Source organism: Triturus cristatus, chromosome 11 (assembly GCF_964204655.1).
Source record: "Triturus cristatus chromosome 11, aTriCri1.1, whole genome shotgun sequence".
Classification (NCBI taxonomy): Eukaryota; Metazoa; Chordata; class Amphibia; order Caudata; family Salamandridae; genus Triturus; species Triturus cristatus.
Window position 1 is genome coordinate 927,802,049 of NC_140594.1, and position 22,058 is coordinate 927,824,106.

The following is a 22,058-nucleotide window of genomic DNA, read 5'->3' on the forward strand; positions in this document are numbered from 1 at the left end:
CATGTGTCAAGCTGTAGGCATTCTATCATTCAGAAAAAATTAAAAGACCTGGCTGTTTAAACAACTCTTTGAGATCTAACTGACTTATTAAAAAAACCTTAACGTGTTTTTACTACAGCGCCAAGAGACCTTTGGTGAACATGCACTTTACAAATTATTTTAACATAACAAATGCAGAATTGTAGCATCTTTTCTGTTTCCTGCCCGACTGAAGGTGATCATGGAAAATAAGGTGTTGATCCTTAGACAAGTTTGTGCATTAAAGTTGTTTGTGGAAGCTCTTCTGTACCATGGTTTCAAGGGTTGAGAGTTACTGACCTGTATTTAAGATGTGGTGCGATGTTCTGCCCTCTGTTAAAATTGAGACTGTTGCATATCTAGGTCATCCCAAAGGGATTTGGTTTGGTTCATAGTGGTTTTCCACCACGTGGAGGGCTTGGATACTTGGAATTCCAGGTGGGATGTTAAAACTATAATTATCAGTGTTATTATGGACCCCACTTTAATTAATTTGTTGGAGATGGGGAGCTAGATTCCAGTTAGTTTCTGTCCTCCTTAATTATTTAGCCAAGGCCTCTCGAAGTGGCAGTATATTTAAGTAGATGATAAAACTCAAATGTGAAGCAAAACATATGTCCCCTCATCCATCCCCTTTGGCAGTCCCATCCACACTGCCTCTGCCTCACTCCTGAGACACCCCTTGCTACTCACTTGATTTCCACTTCCTCACCTGTTTACTTCCCTTTGTCTAGCCCTTATCATCCTCATTTACCCAGGGTCTCCGTATGCTTTTATTTTTACCTTCCTGTAGAAATCCAGACCACTTTTTGTACTCGTTTGGGTGCAAACTCTCTTCTTATTTGAGGCACGGCTTTTTTGGGGGAGGAACGGAGTCGAGGAAAATATATTTACCAGCATTAGACTTCATGAATAGTGGCATTTCCAAGCACCGTTATTTTCGTGACCAGAATAATTTGAATTGTAAAATTGTAACTGAAGGAGTTTGAGAGGTGCAAATATGTTGATTTATTTTTCTTTGACTATGGTTTATGATGAATAATTTTGTACCTTGCTACACTAATAAAAATGAAGGTACATGAAAGTTATAAACAAAAGCATATCTAACAAGGGGAGAACATGGCGGCCGTGAGTTAAGCGGTCGCTTGCTGTGCCGGTAATGTTCCTGTGATGCCTCGCTAAGTAGCCTCACTAGAAAGTACTGAAAAGGCGCTGGAAATCTATGAAAACGTCTTGGGGATTGCAGCAAGACCTACGCCGAAAAATCTTAAGTATTGTATAAGTATTTTTCAATTGGTTAATATATTGCTGCTTTATTGCCGACCGGCTTACCTGGGGATGTGTTTGGCAGCGCCGGTGGACCTCCCGCGTTGTCTCGCTGCCGCCCCGGAGTTGAAGAGGGGGCAGGGGTCTACGGCTCGCCGGCTGTTTTGCGGAAGCCTTTCCCGGGGTGTATCTGGTAGTGGAGTGGGCAGAGTCAGCACCGGGTGGGGGTGGGAGCCGCCATACTCACCACGCTCACGCTGGAGAGGGAATGCGAGGTCCCGGGGAGGCAGGAACGTGAGGAGTCAGTAGCGGTGTTGGTTGCGACGGTGTGCAGCAGAGGCAGCCGTTTGAGCCAGGTAGAGGGCGAGACCGAGGAGTAGGAGCAAGGGAAGGTACCGGGGGTCCAAGAGCGGCAGGACAAGGGCAGTAATATCAAAGGATTTCAAGTTGGTAAACCTCTGGTGTCGCATGTTGCACCTTATTGCCTGAGGCGAAAAGGGGGCTCTGCATCTAACAAATTAGCCCACAATAGTAACATTCAGCCAGAAGTAGAACAGGTGGAACCGGAGAAAACTGCTAAAATAGCAATAACCTCAAGAACCTTGAAAGTTAGGTCCGGTAAAAAAAAATAAGAAGGGTGGGGGAGTGCGTGCGCCCGAGTTACAGGCACAGGGGACACAGAAGTTTGACGCGAGTAGCGTCTACAAGGGAATCAAAGACACTAATTAAGACATTAATAAAGACATTAACAAAGAATCTCCGCAAGGTATAGGATCACTTGGTGGGAAGCCAGTAGGAGACATCGAAGATAGCTCCTCTCCCTATCGGGTGTATAAAGGGAAAGGCACAAAAATCACAAGGAAGAAAGGCTTTCCCTTAGATACTAAACTGAGAGTAACGCCATCCTTGAGGTCATATTTCAAAGTCCTTCCTCAAGTATTGGATGTGGTGAGACATGGGGAATCTCTTAGGGAAAGTCGAGGTCAGTCTGGCTTGGAAAAGCCGTTTTCTCATCCTGCAAGTATGTCAACAGAGAGTTACCGGCTCCTGAATGTCTCTAATGAGTGTTTGGTCACACTGCCTACTGTTGACTCCCCACTGCTTACAGATGGTCTACTGTTAAAACCAACAAACTTACATGAGATGCCTGATGAGCAATTGGCTGCACAGCCGTCTCAGAAAAATACCTCCAGCTCCCCGGATGTAATAAAAAGCACAGGGGGTGCGAGCTTAGATGGTCTAATAAAGAGTGCTGATGTGGTTAACCCGTGCGGCGCTGCTTTAACGGGAGCCATTGAGAGGGATAATGGGGTAGGAGGTGTAGTTCCTGGGGATCCATCCTCCTGGGGAAGCTCACTAGAATCGCTATTTTTCACCATGGCATCTGATATCAAAAAGGGATTTGCAGTCTCAGAGTCAAACCAAGGAGACATTAGACTTTTCTGCGAGTCCCTGGAAAAAAAGTTTGATACCTTAAGCTCCAGGACCGTATCTTTAGAGAACTCCGTGGAAGAACTCAAAACGGATTTGGGAGCGGTAAAAATAGACATCCTAACCCTAAAAAAGGAAGAGGCCTCACTTCAGGATCGAGTGGAGGTGATAGAAAACCACTCCAGGTGCAATAATTTGCGTCTCTTGAAGGTACCGGAAGGAAAAGAGGGAGATTATATTAAATCTTTTATTGTAACCCTCATTAAGGAAGAGTCGGAAGAAGAGCTAAGGTTAGGTATACAAAGGATTCATAGAGACCCCTTTAGGAGACATCCTAACAGAACCAAACCAAGAAAAATCTTAATTAACTTCCTTACCTTTGAATTAAAAGAGAAGATACTAATGGCTGCTCTCAAATTGAAATCGCTTAAATCGAGAGATTTTACTTTCGAGATAAGGTCGGACCTTTCACGAGTCACTTTACACCGTCAGTGGGAGCTAGGGAAAAGAATGGAGGACTTCAAGAAACTAGGGGCAATTGTCCAACTCAAATTCACGGCCCAATTGAAAATTATGTATAACAACAAAATGCACAATGTACGAGCAGTGCAGGAGGCAGACGATCTTCTCGAGAATTTAAAAACCTGAAGAAAACTTATGAAGTTTCAGCCTATAAAATTTAGGTAGGGCAGTATATTTGGTAGAGTTTGGGTAGGAAGGTAGAAACTTCATTATTTCAGTAATTTAGGTTAACAGACACTTCAGTAGAAGATTAGTTTTTTAAATCTTTAGGGATATAATCTCACATATTTAGCGGGGTGTAACATTATTATTAGGTAAAAATGAGGCAGAGCAGGGCTTACCGGTAGGCAGAACCTGGACTTGTCCAGGTAAATAGGGGAAGGATTCTCCAGGGGGGGTAGGGTGGGGTGTCAGAGGGGTGTGGGGGTAGCACAGGTGGGGGAGCAGATGGGAAAAAAAGAAAAAGAAATCCTCCTTCGACTTCTAACCCTAGCATGTTTTATTTTATGCTGTTTCCGGTTTGGCGCAGATACTTTATGGGGTGAGGTAGTGAATAATTGTGGTCCCTTTAAGAACGCTTTATTGCTTATCATGGAATGTAAATGGCCTCCGAGTTAAGAGCAGGAGAGTAAAAATCTTTCAGTACTTAAAGGACTCGCCTGCACAGATAATCATCTTGCAAGAAACCCACCTTATTAAAAAATGATTTTATTTAAAAAGAAAAAAAAGAAATTAGAAAAGAAATTAAAGAGAAGAAAAGACATTATGGAATTCTGTGGGAAACTTAGGTGGGTAGAACACTGTCTTTGTTCTGGTCAATCGGGAAATGTTAGGGGGGCTATTTTAATCAAAAACCAAATGGATGTTAGCCTTTTGAAGGTTTTGACTGATGATAGTGGTAGATGGGTGATAGCCTATATCTCTGTAGAAAGTATGCCGATTACAATAGTTGGGTATTATGGCCCAAATCGGGACGACCCCTCAACTTTGAAAATAATTTTCTCTAATTTGTTGGGGTTGCCTGATACGTTAATTTTTGCAGGAGATTTTAATATAGTACTAAATCCTATATTGGATAAATCCCCAAGCTGTAGGGCAAATCTACCGCCTAAGTCTAGAGCCTATTTAAAAACAATGATGACACAAAATGCGTTAGTAGATATCTGGAGAGAAGGGTCGGGCACCCAAGTTGGGCTGTCTTTTTATAACAAAAAATATAGACACAAATCCAGGATCGACTACCTTTTAATAAGTAATGATCTTAGAGGAAACATCCAAGATATAGGTTACTTGACTCCCCATCTTTCCGATCATGCGGCAATTTGGATGGACTTGAAAATTGCAGGGAAGGTTCAACAAAGGGTCTGGTCATTTGACCGTACACTTCTTTTAGATAAGGCGGAAATTGGATATCTGTCTCAGGAGATAAAAATGTTCCTAAACATCAATATCGGCTCAGTGGATCCTATGGTGGTTTGGGATACTTTTAAATCCTTTTTGAGGGGTTTGGTTACAAATAGGATGTCGTACAAAAACAGGTAGTATAGGGAAGAAATTTCATCTATTGAGAGACAAATGAAGGAGGATGAAAAGAAGATCATTAAAGAAACCAATAAAGATCAAATTCAGCTATTAATAGCAAATTTGGACTCTCTGAAAGCCAAATTAGACAATATAGTTCAGGCTAGAATATCTAATAGGTGGGAGGTGAGCAAACTTGCTCATTTTGAGTATGGCGAGGGTGCAGGCAGGTTACTAGCCTGGAAGGCCAAATTAGATAGAGTGCGCAACCTGATAAAACAAATCGACGATGCAAATATTAAAACCTGCAACGAAGAAGGGATAGGAGATGCTTTCCATACTTTTTTTAAGGAACTTTATGATGAGGATATTGGTGTAGATATCACATCATCAAAGGATTGGTTAGAATCGATCCATCTGCCAGTTCTGGAATTAACCAAACGAGAGAAGCTAGAGGTGGAATTTTCTCATCAGGAAGTTAGAAAGGCTCTTCTATCCTGTAAAACAGGTAAGGCGGCCGGGCCGGATGGCCTTCCTGCCGAAGTGTACAAATCCCTGGGCGAGGAGATAATTCCTTTTATGACCATGATTTTTAATAAAATCTTGATAGAAGGGGCTAAACCACCGTCCTCGTGGGGAGAAGCAAATATCACTCTGATTTTAAAACCGGGTAAACCAGCTACAAAGTGTGGCTCGTATAAACCTATTTCACTTCTTAATTCTGATTATAAGGTTTTCACCAAGATTTTGGCCGACAGGCTGGGTGCAGTTGCAGGGGACCTATTGCATACCGACCAGAAAGGTTTTATAAAAGGCAGGAATCTTTTTGATCTAGCACATGACCTTATAGGTGTGATAGACTTTGCCTCAAATTTTAATCTTCCCTTGGCAGTAATGAAACTAGATGCAACCAAAGCCTTTGATGGGGTAAACTGGAATTACCTCGCTGCCATATTGGAAAAATTAAACTTCGGTCCAAAATTTCGACAAACTATAAACCTCATATACAGTGACCCTTCGGCAAGGTTGGTGGTTAATGGTAAACTCACTAAACCATTCAGTATCAAGAGAGAAACTAGACAGGGCTGCCCCCTCTCTCCACTCCTCTTTGATCTGTACATCGAGCCATTTGCTCGGTGTCTCAGGGAGGAAACAGCTATCTTACCATTTAAGAGTGGTGAGTTATCATTTCCTCCGGTAATTAGGTTAGCTGAAGAATTTTGCCGAGTCTCTGGCTATGAGATCAATGCAGATAAGACAGAGATTATGACCTGGAACCTGCCAAAGGGCAAACACCATACTAAAGATGAGATGAGGTATTTGGGAGTCAAAATTGTACCTAATATAGATGACATAGCTGAGGTAAATCGCCTAAATATTCTAAAAGAAAGTAAAAAACAAATGAGATCTTGGGCCCACCTTTCCTTAACTATTTTAGGAAGAGGCAATCTGATTAAAATGACAATACTTCCAAAGGCACCATTCCTTTTCAACACCATACCACCACATTTTGAAAAATTCATAATTGACAAATTCCAGCAGTCAATAAATTCATTTGTGTGGGCATATAAGTCAACCAGGATTTCCTGGAAAAAACTAAGACGCAAAAGGGAAAAAGGAGGTATTGCACTTCCAGATATTCAGTATTATGCATGGGCGGTTCAACTGACCCATTCGAGAATGTTGCTGAAATCTACAGATTTATCAGTTAGAGTGATGATGTTTAAAGCCATGTTAGAACAGGCGGGGCTTCCGCATGAAGGCTTCCTTTTTAAATATGGGGGCAAAAAATACTTCAAGAAAGAAAGGCTGAAGGTTTTGTGGGGTGCGGCCTAAATATGGGCCAGAGTTAGAACAGTAACGGGTATCGAATACTACTCAAAATTAGCTCTAGTGTGGGATAGCCCGGGGACACCGAATTGTTTAAAAGATGCGCTAGCTATACCCTTAAAAACAGCAGGGCTATTAACATGGGGCGAATTAACGGAAGACGGCTCTCTCCTCTCTTGTGCAACTCTTAATGAGAAATTGGTTGAAAGCATGTCTAGATTTAAATATCTACAGTTGAAAAGTTGGTCGCAAAATCAAAAAACATCGATAGGGCGGGGTAATGCCCTAGAGTAACATCTGGTAGTAAAGCCAGTAGGAAAAAAGGAGGTATCATCTTTCTATTGGGCAATCGAGGAAGCCATAGATGGGGATTTTAGATTGGCGGGAGAATTATGGGAGGAATTAATCCCGGAGGCAGATTGTGCTGAACTATGGCGGATTTCGTATGGTACTCTGTTCTCAACGGTGCAGCCAGCATGGCTGAGAAGAAACCACTACTTCACCACTCAAAGAGCCTATTTATCCCCGGCAAGGCTTTCTAAGATGTCTAACGACCCGCCAGCTAAATGCAAAAAATTTAACATGGAAAGAGCCCCGGACACACATATGTTTTGGACCTGCCCTGAGATTTCGGAATATTGGGAGAAAGTGGGGGCTAGCATAAAGTCTATTTTAGGATACCCATTATGTATCACACTTAGTCTAATAATTTTTGGCATCCAAGAGGACATAACTAGTGCTAATAGACGCTTTTTATTTTTTGCCATTTTGCTGGCTAGACGAGAAATCTGTAAGAGATGGCCGAGGTTTTGCCCCCTACACACTCTGATTGGCTTTCTTCATTGTATAGAACATCTAAGATGGACTTGGCCAGACTAAAAAACAGCAAGAAGAGAGCCATCTGGGATTGTCTGGTAAATTGGATTCCAGCTTAGATAGTTTTTACGATCATGCTATTATATCACCTTTTTGACATCTTTCTTTCCTTTTGTCCTTTGATTAAGCCTCCTGGGAAACTCTCAGATTGTGCTGGACACTACCGATATCACGGGTGTACTAGGAAACGGTGACTTAAGGGGGGTGCCCAGCTTACAATCTTTTGTCCCTTTAAATCAGGGGAGAGTATGACCATCCTCTCCTTAACAACGAGAGGTCAGCAACAGGTGGGAAGCTTGTGAGCCACTGGTAGGAGGATGGAAAAATGGTCGGGGCATACCCCAAATCATCAAAGTGAATCCTACCTCTCCTATCGGGTAACAGTGGCGACTCGCGGATTATCAGTTAGCTGGGGTCAGAGGCGAATGAGGATAAATAAATAAAATAAAATTTAATAAAAGCATATCTAACAAAGAACATTAATATTTTCTTTTAAAAGGAAAAAATAAACTTTTGAAGTAAACTGGAAGACGATATTTAATGTTAGTCTATGGAATATAAAAAAAATATTGAAAAATATGACCAACTGTCTTCGATGATATGTGACCAGAGTGTAGGCATAAAGTGAATTCAACCTGCAAGTGCACACATTCACCTGAACTGGTGTTTTTTCCTTGTTTACATTTATTGGGTGTACATAAAAACCCGTCAGAGTAACAATCACTGCAGAAAGTCTGAGGGGTCTTCTCAGGCTGGACACCAGCATCTCATGTATACTGCGTGGAATCATTCAGTGAATTGTGGATATCTGGTGTTAAAAGGACTCTGATGGTAACTATGATCCAATCAAGAACAACCAGCTATTGTGAACAATTTGATGCAGTAGTTAGACAAGTCAAGATTTTATAATAGAACTTAAATGGAAATATTAAAGCCATTTTTACCTAATGCTCATAAATGGATACCTTTGAATCCTTCACACTGAACACAATTTGGAGCCCTGAAAAAGCTCTGAGATGGACGAGGTAGTGTAGCTGGCTGACAAATGTGTTTCCTTGTTGAAAGGATGCTCTTGGTTTAACAAGGTCTTCAGAAATCTGCCACTATGGCTATTTCCCATGCAAAAAAGTAATGATTCGACAATCCATTTTTATGTCAAACTCTGACTTCCAAGATGGTATCACTTCCGATTTAACCAGGACAAATTGGAGTGAGCTGAGCCTACTCTGGATACTTTATGGGGGTTTTCATATCTATAAACAAGTCCAAATAGACCTCCTGTTACTTCCGTGAATGCAAATTCATTCAAATGGGAAGCTGGCTTCGACTGTTTCAGCCATTCTCATCCTTCACACACATCAGACCTGAGAAAGCAAGTTCAGTAGCTGCAGGATGAAGCAGCCCACTACAGAACAAATCTCCTCATGCACCTGTCCAACAAGTGTGCTCTCTATTTCACAAGTCAACTGTGAATTCTTCACTGGTAACCACGTGTCTCTTGGTTGTAGGACATTCTCACCTTTAAACCACACAGACTTGCAGATGACAAGGTGTCCGGGCAAAAAAGGTCGCCCATGGCATGTTAAGAACTTACTTTCGCTGCGGCACATATTTGGAAACAAAAATTAAGACTACCAGCTAAAACATCTCCATTTTTATTCAGCACTGCATTCAAGGTAGGATTTCTACTTCAGCAACAGCAGGCTAGTCCTACCCTTCTCAACCAAAATATGCCCAGAGAACCTTTACTTTTCTATATCTTTTTTATTACAGATCCCAAGGGACTCCTTTTCATGATACACAGACCCCTATCCACCTAGGTGGCATGTTTCATCACCTAGTTTTGCTCCTCTTTGGGTGTGATTTGCAATACCCAGCTGGCTCCAAATAAGGAGATATTTTTAGATTAAAAGGGCATCCTCAAATGCGATCTATTAAGATCGTCTTAGAGATACCAAAGTTAGTTCTTTAAAATGGGGACTTATGGGGCGCGCCAGTCTAGATAGCCAGTTGGGCGTGATCAATGACTGCTCCGCAAACACCAGCAGGAAAATGAAGGGACACCTCTATCTGCGTTATGACTTTGTTAAATATAGGAAAGTAGAAAGGCTGAGAGGCGATTTCCATGCTACCATAGACTTGCAAGGACGATTTCAGGCTGGATGACAGCGGATGCCTGCGAGCACAGTAGAAAGCACGACCTACAGGCATGCCTGCCATCCCGCTCTGCCACACTGACAGAGAACTGGATGTACCAAGGAGCTGCGCCGGTACCTCTGACTGAGACTGACTGTCCCTGCACTCACCTACAGGGCAGGAGAGGCATTTATGCCCCAGAGATCCATTGGTGAGTGACAGCAAGGAACACGGGCCAGGTCGGCCAGCGTGTGACCTCTCACAGAGGGATCACCCAGCCAAGATGGGATGGTGTCTCACAAGTTAAAGGGAGCTCTAGCACACAGCGACCTCCCATAGTATTGTCAGGGGTGACCCCGGTAACGAAACAGGAGAGTGGAATAACCGGGAGCCCCAACCTGTTTGACTTCAAAATGGCGGCTCGCAGCCCGAACCCGTCTCAGGAGGGGCATAGCAAAGGACTCCAGCTGACGCCAAGTACTAGGCTCTGGGTGATAAATCCTCTGAGGAATATTGAGGGCCTGAGCAGTGTGGCACCCTACTGGCAAGTGGACAATATTGTGGCAGCAGAGCATCTTGTGCCTAACCTTGTCATGGATGCCTACTAATCCACCATGAGGCAGATAGACGCTATGGAGGGGTAGGCTTAATGCATCACATGAAGGCATACCCGTGAATTAAAGGTAATGAGGAGCATTGAAAAGCAAACCTGTGTTACCCCCTGGCCAGGTGGGAAGTACATATCGGTTTTGAGACCAAATTAGTGCACAGCGAGAACCTACTTTGGGACTGGTGTGATATGTGCCAACAACAATGGCCCGATGCACCGCATTTGGCCCTTAAATAGCTTTTAACAGGTGAATAGGCCAAAAAGCAGTGACCTCAGCGATGCTACTGAGAAGATTCCACCCTGGGTGTGAACCACTTCATATACACTTCCTCTGCTACTTGTACTACACCTAGACTCACCTGTCATAAGGATCACTTGAGATAGTGTGCCCCACACACATTCACACACACAGAGACTTTCTTTATGCCACCGGAAAAACAACAAATTATTAGAGTATCCAGCTAATTTACCCCCATGGGGTCCCGAGGCAGCCAACCGACTACAGAAAAAAGTGGCACTATGTCTCTAAGAGCTGCGACAGGAACTCAAAGCATATATAGCCACTTCATTAAGGACACTAAAGGCTGACCTAAATGGTAAACTAACCTCTCTACAACAAGACATAGATTCTGTGGGCAGTAGCATGCTAGATATGGAGGCTAAAACGCTTGAACTTGAACAACGTACTGACCAAATGAAAGAATTCACACAATCGCTCCAAACGCAATTACAAGCATCTATAATAAAGAACGAGGACCTAGAAAACAGATCTAGGCAAGAGAGCATCCGAATCAGGAACCTGGAAGAAGGAGTGGAGGGGTCAGATCGAGAGGCCTTTGTTATGGGGCTCTTCTCAGAGGTACCTGGCACAATTCCCAAGAAGATCAAAATAGAGAAAGTGCATAGGGTAGGGAAACCGTTATTGGGCGACCAAGAGAAGTGTAGGCTACACTGCATTCTTTTAAAGTGAAGGAAGCCATCCTCTTTGCCGCCAGGAAGCTGGACACTGTGACATTTGTTAAGGTGCCACATGTTCCCTCTGACAAGATACAGCTCCAGTGGCTCTAGCACATCGCCAACAATTTAGGTCAGTCACTAACAAACTAAGGCACGAGAACATCAAATACCGCTGGACCTATCCGTTTGGTCTTGCCTTTGACCTCCAAATAAAGCATATTACATCACCGACTCAGCAGAGGCTATGGCACTCTCGGAGATACCTGCTCCCGAAGGGCATCTTACAAGGGACGAACCAGGCGCCTCGAGAATGGATACCACTGGAACCCGAACGGAGTTCGATAGCTTTCCCAGTGTCACACAGAAAGCAAAGAAAACATTGCATAAACTGGGTCTTATGATCACCCCACAGACACCTACTCTAGGACACAATGCAGGGAACAAAGTAGTAACTAGTGCTACAAGATGGAACAACTCGACACATTTGAGAATGCACCACACTAGAAGACTGTAAATGTGCAGCTCACAAAACTCCAATGTATGCTTTTACCATCTTGCCACCACCAGTCAAACAACCGTTACAGCACGAAGTACTATCATTGGGGGCATATTAACAAGCCAGGCGATAAAATTATCGCTGCTTTAGCGGCAGTAAACTGCCGCTAAAACGCCGATAATGGGCTTGATAATATGCTCTATGGAATTCCAATTGAAGCCCATGTTAAATGTGAAGGACGTCTAACATGGGTTTCAATTGGAATTCCATAGAGCATATTATCAAGCCCATTATCGCCGTTTTAGCAGCAGTTTTCTGCCACTAACGCGGCGATAATTGTATCGCCTGGCTTGTTAATATGCCCCATTGTTTTTTGGTCCCTTACTTACATTCTCTACACTAGAGCAATGGTAGTGATTTCGGCCAGTAGCGGCTGGTGACATTTGAAAGTGGTGGGCGTAAATACTGCACTGTGGCGAGCAAGCATAGCGAGCGAGCCAGAACAACCTACCGGGGGTTCACTAAGCCTGCATTCACCCATCCACATAACTCAAACTCAACCTGGACTCACACAGGCACACTGCTCAACCTGCACGCACGCAGACATCACTCACCCTTCGCTGCACTGTACTCAAAGATGCACACTGTTTCATCAGAGAACTATATACCGAAAAACAAATGAGTGTGAAAGCTAATGAACACTTTACAAGTAGCTGCTGGTTGCCTTCTGGACATATGTGAATTCATTCATAGCATCGAAAACAACCTCCTCACAGAAATTAAAATCTAGTTAACATAGAGTCTGAAGGCCTGTACGTGGCCCAATGGCATCCCCAGGCATCACCACGACGAGAGAGAGTCCGACAACGCACATGCTCATAGCCAATGTATATTAAAAGGGGCCAATGTTACCAGACTAGCTCCACCACAGTTCCCTTTCTGGCAGTGATGTCCAATGTTGGTCCATGAAGGTTGGGTTCATATCAGATTTTATTAAATACACATATGACAATCATGCATAAAGTTATCTAAATTGTATCATTTACATATTCTTTGGTTATCCTGAAATTATGGCTAAATTCAAGCTCTTGTGAAGAGAAACTCGGGACATCCCTGCTTCATACGATCCAAAATGACATTAAATGACATGGCCACAAAACCGCAAATATTTCCAACCATTCCACATTTCAAGCTGTGCGAGAATGCAATAATAAATTCTTCTCATAACAGTATTCTCAATGATTTTTTACACCATTCCGGAAAGTAATAATCGAGTTTCCTCACATCAAGAATTAAAATATAAACAGCACAAACCTACCCTCAGAGTCGGGGTGCCGGGACTGAGCCGAGGGCAGCGGGGAACAAAGGCAGGGGGTGAAGAGGAGAGCCAGGGTCACTTATCTCATCAGCCACCCTCCGATGGGGGCAGGAAACAAAAATGATATAGTGTGAACTCGACCCGAAGGTATTGGAGGCGTTACATGAGCACCAGTCACATTGCACAAGGCCACATTCATTTTTTAGGCACAGGGAGATTAAGTGATTTGCCTAGAATCACAGGATGTTGAGTCGACGCCGATACTGGAACCTGCTTCTCCGGTCATACAGTAGGGAGCTCTAGCAGTTAAAGGACATGCTGAAATTTGTAATGCAGAGGTGATGGGGGACAGTATATATGTACGTTTTACATCTATAGAATGTGCACCGATCAACCCTGCAATACAAATTAAATGTATCACTATTAGTGATACATTTAATTTGGATTGCAGGGTTGATCGGTGCACATTCTATAGATGTAAAACGTACATGTAGACTGTCCCCCGATCACCTCTGCACTACAAATTACAGCATGTCCTTCACTATATCGGGACTATTGGCAAGCCACACACAATTACAGAAGCCAGAACTAGAACCAGCACAGCACTGAGGGTTCAATCAAGTACTCACTGTTTTCAGCTTGATCACGGGGTTTCTCTCGGACCGGGTTGAAGCTGGTTCAAGGAAGGAGGGAAACGCGAACTCAGCGCAGGAAGCTGTACTTGAAATCCCGCCTCTTGTCATAGGGTGACTCTGTATCAACGTCATCCAGTCAGGGGAGGAGGCGGGATCCTAGAACTAGAAGAATGTTCTGAGCTACGTGACTACGTCAGAGATCCGGGCGAGCCGAAAATCCGACCGAAGTCCTGGAAAACCAGCTGCTTCAGGTAGCGCCTGCTTTCCCTCACCACTGCCTCACAGACACACTCTGCACATGCGTGACTTGGGCGATATTGAAGTCGAACGACGTCCACCACACGTCATGCGCAGGGTGTGTGTTTGTACACGGCCGTGCTGCACTGCTACCAGAGTGACGCAGCCTCAGACCACCAGTCTCCTTTCAGTTTCAAGGTGTCTCTCTTGTCTTCCTCCGACCCCGATCCTCGTCCGGAGGCTGTTGGGGCAACGCGTCCGGAGGCTGTTGGGGCAACGCCCCATTCGCCCCTATGCACCAGCCGCCCCTGATTTCAGCCCGAATCACCTACTATGCTTTTCACATACCAAACTAATAGAATAGACTGGGGACCCGTTGTCCCTGTTGGCTATGTTTTGGGGTTTAGGTTATTTTTTTTCAGGTACTCGATTGAAGCTCCTGCACATGAACAGAATGCAAAATTCTGATCGAATGAGAAGCACGGCCCATATTGGGGGTTCGGGGTCAGGAGTGGAGAGCTAAGAGGAGAGAGTGGGGACACATTATTTGAATGGGGAGTTCAGATGCTGGATGGGAGGAGCCATTTGGCATCATGGTAATTACTACACTTTCATGGAACGTAAGCGGATTGAATGCTCCAGCCAAGCTCCATAAAATATGAAAATACCTATTTGACCAGCACTATGACATTGTTGCATTACAAAAGACCCATTTCAATCGATCGGAGGCCTATACAAATCTTCAGCTCCTACAAAACATAACGGTGTAGCACTATTATTTCACTCTTCTCTAAAATTTCAACCGGAGGGTTATAAAACAAATAAAGAGGGGAGGATAGTCTTAGCGAAGGGTCATATTGGAGAGAAATTATGCACTATTGTGGCTGCATGTGCACCAAACACTAACAAGGTAGCCTTTATAACTTCTCTGGTAACACAAGTTGGGGGATTTGCTGAGGGAGAAATATTCCTGATGGGGGATTTTAACCTCACATGGCTCTCACGCATAGACATTATACATCCCCATAGATCACCCACCTGTAGTTTTACGAAAGGCCTAAAACAGGCCATGCAGGATCTGGGACTAAAAGATACCTGCCTGGAGGACGCTTTACCTCAACACCAAGGAATATACCTTCTTCTCACACATCCATCATACATTCTCACGGCTAGACTATATATGCTTTAACCAGGCCATTAACCAAGATTTAAGAGAGGCGACGATTCACTCTATTACAGCCTCGGACAATGGGTCAGATGTCGTATCCCTAAACAGAAGTAACCTAAAACCTAAATAGTAATCATTGGTTCTTCCCTAATGCCCTGGTTCATAACAGACTGCTTCAGGATGACCTGCGGAAGGCCATCAGAGAATTCTTTCAATTGAATAGGCCCAAATACACCACACCCACTAGTAATTGGGGTGACTTCAAAGTGATACTGAGGAGTATATGTGTGGCGTTAATCTACACACTTAATAAACTAGGGAACGACTAACTCTAGAAGGAGAACTGAAAAACCCAGAGCATGCCTCTAAAGTTACTCTTACCCTAACCCCTCAAGGAAAAGTCACCGCTATAAAGGGGAAACTCAATGCAATCTATACTAATAGGGCAGAATCGACACTCCCCCATCTCAAGCAAACATCCTATATACATGGCAAAAAGGGCGGGGCACACCTGGCACATCAGTTTAGGATACGGAGAGAAAAGGAAAATGTTGGGCACATACGCTGAAATTCAGGGGAACTAGAAACCTCAGATATTGAGAAAGCCCAGGTTTTTGGACAGTTCTATGAAACACTGTACACAGCTGATCATACCAACCCTTAGTCTCAACTTGATTACCTTCAAACTGTGGATCCTCCACAGGTAACACCTGCCCAAAATGAGCAGCTAGGGGAGCCCATTAGTGAGGGGGAAGTGCGACAGGCTATAGGAACCTTGATGCTTCACAAATCCCCCAATCCAGACGGCCTTAAAGCACAATTTTACAAATCGTTTAGCGCAGAACTGATCATCTATCTGACCTCTCTTTTTAATCATATAGCAGACAGTAGACTAGTTACACCCACTATTAGTGAGGCCCTAATCACGGTAATACCGACACCTGGAAAGGATCCACATCTTTGTGGCTCATACTGGCCCAGTGCACTGCTCAAAATAGGTGCTAAACTATATTCTAAAATTCTGCCTTCGAGATTAGAGGACATGATGCCAGATTTAATTAATCTGGACCAATCTGGCTTTGTCAAGGGCAGGCAGATGCTTGATACTGTGAGAAGGGTGATTCATCTAATTGAGAAAGCTAATAAAAACACATGCCAACAGTATTTCTCGATTTCAATGCCGAGAAGGCATTTGACCAGGTGCATTGGCCCTTCTTATTTCACACCCTGAAGCAATATGGCTTCTGTGAAGCCTTTATAGCTATGGTCCAAGCTAACTATGCTATACTTTGCGTTAGAGAACTAGTTAACGGTGTCAGTTTGGACATATTTCACCTGGGAAGAGGGATGAGACAGGGATGCCCCCTTTCCCCGCTTCTCTTCGTCCTCCGTATAGAACCCATGGCAGCGAAGATATGGGCTATGCCAATGATTAGTGGCATCAGTTTCGGATCGGTGGAACATAAAATTTCACCATTTGCTGATGATATTTTCATCAGCAATGCACCTGAAAACCTTTGCAGGATGAGCTCTGACTTTTCGAGGAGGTAGCTGGCTTGCTCATTACCCTGACTAGGTCTTTCCTCCTTAATCTAACATTATCTGACACATATGGAGGCGCTGGTGGCTTCGACCTCCATCGAGTGAGCAAAAAAAGAGCTCAAATACCAAGGTATCAAAATAACTCCCAAACTATCTAACTTCTTTCAGGCTAACTATTCTCCACTCCTGCGACAACTGAAGGTCGATCTCAGAAGATAGGCCTCCATGTGTATGTCGTGGCTTGGCAGATACATGCTATCAAGATGACGGTTCTACCAAAGTTTCTTCATCATTTCTAAAGCCTCCCCGTTGACCTTGATTGGGACTATCTGCTAACGCTTCAAACTTTGCTTACACAATATATTTGGCAGAATAAAAGAGCTCATTTACCCTTCAAATTGCGTAAGAGGCCGAGGAATGGGGGAGGGTCTAGCACTCTCGGATTTCCATCTTTATTATAATGAGTAAATATTGAATGGTCCCTGAGTGAGTCAGACAAGCATTGGCTCCATATGGATAGTGCAATAGTGGGGAGAGTCATCTGGAATATCCTTTGGAAACCAAAAACAGACCGCCCCAAAAATGCCTACTTAAGCACTCCTACGAGAACGACCCTTAAGACGTGGGATGAAGTGATTCAGTTAGCTGCCTAGACGACATTCCCCTCCCTGTTCCCCCAAATTCACTTCAACCCAGCATTCCCTCAGGCCCATTTGATGCTCGGAGGGAGGGGGTCTTTCTTATCCTGTCCAACATCTTTCATAATTGGGACATATTGACTTTTGAGCATTGTCAATTGGACTTTAACCTTCTGAGCACGTTGATTACCTGCAACTGAGACACTGGGCTTTACACCTGGCGGTTCGGGAAGCTGGAACTAGAGAGCTCACACCAATAGAGCACTTTGTCAAGGGGGCTGGTGCCTCTAAGGGTACCATCTCCTTTTTATACTCCTTTTTGCTACACACACTGCCTTCCCCGCAACCACGTCATGTTACCTTTTGGGAACGCACTCTAGGACAAGACATTAATGATAGACAATGGAAGACACTCTGGAAAGACAAATGTCAACACAACCACTCCTTAGGCCTGCAAGAGGCTCACTATAGGACATTATATGACTGGCACTTATACCCCACCAAATTAAAAAAGATTATTCCTAACTCATCGGACCTCTGTTGGAGAGATTGTGGGCTTCTGGGCAACTTTCGGCATATCTGGTGCATTTGTTCTACATATTTGCTCAAATTAAAGAAATGTTGGGATACCCAATACCAGACACTTCTGAATTCGCACTACTAGGCCAAGGAGATAACTGTCTGAAATACCAAACTAAAAGTGATAAAGCTAATAATGTGGCTATGCTTGGGGGCGTTGAAGACAGACATAGCTGCTGCCTGAAAGAAGAAGGAGGCACCGGCCTTGACACAATAGCAGGCACGCTTATAGCAGCCGGTTACAACAGAAGGAATAAATGATATCTTTAGAGATGACTTCAAAAACTTTGCATACTTCTGGGGTCTCTTTTTGATTGATGTATGTTTAGGCTGTCCTGTTTTAGGTTTAAACCTATAATAACTGATAAAACCCCACCAAAAGGAAAAGAGCCTTCACCAGTGTAATCCTATAAACACTGAAAACAACACCTTCGCAGCCACAAACTAAATGTCATTCAAAGAAAGGAGAAGGTGAGTGAAGGAGTCATTTTTATTTCTTCCTGAAGGGGTCAATACAATGTAACATTGTTACAATAGGCAGCAGCAAGAAAGACTGGGCTAACATTATTCTGCTTGAGTTTTGTTGTTTAGGGATGTCACTAAAATATTGTTTCCTCTTCCTTTTGTTTTTTTCAGCTTTGTGGTCTTTGGTCTAATGATGTAGAGTTTAGAAGCATGTTTTAGGTCTTATTTAATTATTTTATAAACTGTAGAGAATCAGGAAATACATTTGATTCTTTCACTGGTAGGTAAAATGGCTGGTTTCATATGAATCTTTCCCAATATGTACCATCACATTTACTCACAGACAAAGAATGGGTGAAATCCTTTGATATATCAGCCCCCTTTTCTAGCGAGTCATTATTGATAGTAGGTGAATTGCCAAACACCCTAGGCTTCAAACTCTCAATACAAGGTGTAATGACAGGTATATGTGAAAAGAGTGTTGTCACCAAGCATCTGCGATAGTTGGGAAAACATGACACCAGCAGATGTTTGGAAAACACGGAACGCAGTGTCACTTGGATTGCTGCTGCTAATAGTTCTTACCAAGTTCAACAAAGACAGAAGGATATTGTTTGTATGTGCAGTAATTCAGCTATGTATATGAAAAAGTTGTGTGATGACCTGTCAACATCAATAACTGAGCTGAAGTACTTCCCTGTAAGAGATACTTTCCATTTGTAAGATGGTATGCTGAAAGCATCTTTACAATCATCAGAGTTAATGAAAAATATTATTGTCTTTTTAGTCCATTCTGGTGCACTGTTTCATTATGCGCAGGAACTAAAACACAAATATTTCTCATTTTGTGCTTTGTGTGGCAACAATGAAAGAGTAATCCCAACTGTGTCATTTAGCCGGTGATTCTCCGTCCTGGAAGCCATGAATCCTATATTATCCATGTGGCATCCGTTTACGGAATTTGTGCTTAGTAATGATGCCAAAAGTCAAGAAATGTGAGGATCTTTGGTTGCATATTTATACTAATGTGAAAAGAAGAAAACTCTACTGCATTCTTAGATTTTTACAGGAAAACATGATTGCTGTAGTGAACAAAATAAAAAAAAAACTAGAATATGAGAACACCCTAGTCTACCAAGTGTTCAGCATAATTAGTGTAGATGTGAAACCATTCCTTGTGAGTTAGCTAGGCGACACTTTTAGTGACTTTGGCACTGCAATATGTTCCATGTTAGAATTTTTGCCACTTGGTAAGCAAAGAAATGTTGAGGAGAAATTCTGGAAATTCCAATTTACAGTGCATGAGAAATGGCAGGAAATGATGAATAGAAATGTCCCTTCACCAACCATGGCATTTGAAGTTAATGAAGCCTTACTGAGGTACTCTGTACAAGTTCTAGATCCTTTCCGTAAATGGGAAGTTTCTCCGGAGACTTTGTAAAGAACTGCTTAATTTTTGACCGCTTCAATAACATATGCGCCCAGTTCAATGCATATTTTGCAGAACCTGTCCCAGAGAATTACAATCTTCAGGTGCACCAGTATTGGCCTGGAAAGCTATGAGTTAGAAAATTGTGTACTGGCTGTTTTGGTGTTGCCTGTCTCAGTGTTGAGAGGACCTTTTCACAAATAAATGTTTACATGGAAAGGAAAGAGCGAGTGTGCATGACCAAAGACTCACTAAAGAAGTATTGTATGGTGCACTACAATAAGTTTCCTTTTTAAAAATGTATCTGAACCTCAAGCACCCTGTATGCACACTGACTATACACATGCACTATCACTTCAGAGAGCAAGCAACAATAAAAGCAAATCCATAAATACCAGAAAAACACTGTTTCTGTTGTTTGTTAATGGCGCGAAAATGTGTAACCACTGATAAACACTGTTTTTTTAAGGTATTGAAAACACTGAAAGAAAAACACCAGAATTTTCCAAAAATAGAAACTGAAAACAGGAAAGCCTATGTATGTTAGTGTTTTCTTTTACAGTGGAAAATAGGACATTTTTGTTTTTTTTCTCTAGTGTAGTTCCATCCTAAGTCAGGTGTATTCCTCTTTATTACCTGCACTGGTGTTTTCCTGCTTTTATTTGTTTCAGTTAAGGAAGGCTGATAGGGGGGGGAACTATACCTTATTCTCCATTCTAAGCATCCATTTTATTGTCTACGATTGCACGCCTTGGGGTTAGAAGGGAGAGCTATTTTACAAAATTTGCCTGAACCAATTTTGGGGAGGGAAGAGGAGTTGGATGAACACCAAGGAATTTATTTAAAAAAAACCTCTGTATTAGGTTTGACACCCAGGCTAGTTTGCTTGTTTTGTGCCATCATTTTTCTTTATGTACACAACATCCGGGTAAGGATGTGGATATTTACATTACAGCATAGAGAAGGTTAGTGGCTTAATGCCAATTCGAACATTTTGCAGATCAACTGTTAAGATATCAATTTGTTTGCCAATGCATTGATAAAATCATTAAACAAAACCTGCTACCAATGGGAAATCCTACATTGAATGAGACGATCAAGGTTGCTAAGAGTGTGGAAACATTGCAAGTTGCAAGAAACAATAGCGAACCTGTGGCAGCTGTCAATGTGAAGATTAGAAGAGACACTGGGCTAGGAGAAAAATTAAGACAAACATTCAATGACAACTCCAATTCATTTTTTGCACAACAGAATATTTGATTCTGGTGTGGTTATCACACGCATGCAAAAGGAGGGAAGTGTCACCTGTAGGTTGTGCAACAAGCAGGGGCATTTTGCAAAAGTATGTAAATAAAGCAAGAGTAAGCAACATTAGCAGCAAACAATTAAATGTGTATCAGATAAGGATATTCAAAACGAAGACGCAACATGTTTAACCAAAGACTTAAGAAATATGGTCTTGGTGCTGTAAAGTGATGAGATTAAGGTGGGGAATCTTAAATTGTGTATTGACCCGTATGTTGAAATTATAGTGGGTGAAGAGAAGCTGAAACTGTAGGTAGATTCAGGGGCACGGATCACCATGATCACCCAAAAGTTGTTTGACAAAGTATGGCCCACTAGGCATCTTTTACTACCAGATTGCAAGGCTGCATCTTATGACGGTCGTGCTATTAACCTATGTGGTTACATCGAAGATATACTGGAATTCAAGGGATGGAAGATAGTTGTAAAGGTTTATGTAGCTCACAAAGGGTTGAATATCTTAGGTTGGTTTCACCAAGGTCTGTTTGGAATGATCCTCAGACCAGGAACAAGGGAACAAGTAATGGCTGTGAGAGATTGTATGGAGATAGAAGAAGTCATGAATAGATATCCACGTGTAATGTCTGGATAATTAGGAAAAATCAGTGGGTACAAACATAAGATAATAGTGAAGGAAGGGGCACAACCAGTAAACCACAAACTCAGAAATTTACCCTTCAGCATTCAGAAGGACTTAGAAAAGGAGTTGGACACTTTAGTCAAAACTGGGATCATTGAACCTGTTGATTCAACACTGTAGTTGTCTCCATTAGTGGTGGTTTGCAAGCAAAATGGGGTACTTAGAATATGTGTAGACTTGAGCTACCTAAACAAAGAAATGTGGGTGGATTCCCACCCTTTACCCAACATTAATGAGTTGCTAGCTAATTTAAAAGGAGCAAAATTGTTCACAAAACTTAACTTAGCATCGGCTTACCACCAGATTGGGATGGAACCAGAGTCAAGACACCTTACAGGGTTTGTCTCCCCTTTCGGTATATTTCAGTATTTCCGTATGCCTTTTGGTCTTGCTTCAGTGGTCTCAGGTTTTCAACGCACTATGGCAGACATGCTGAAAG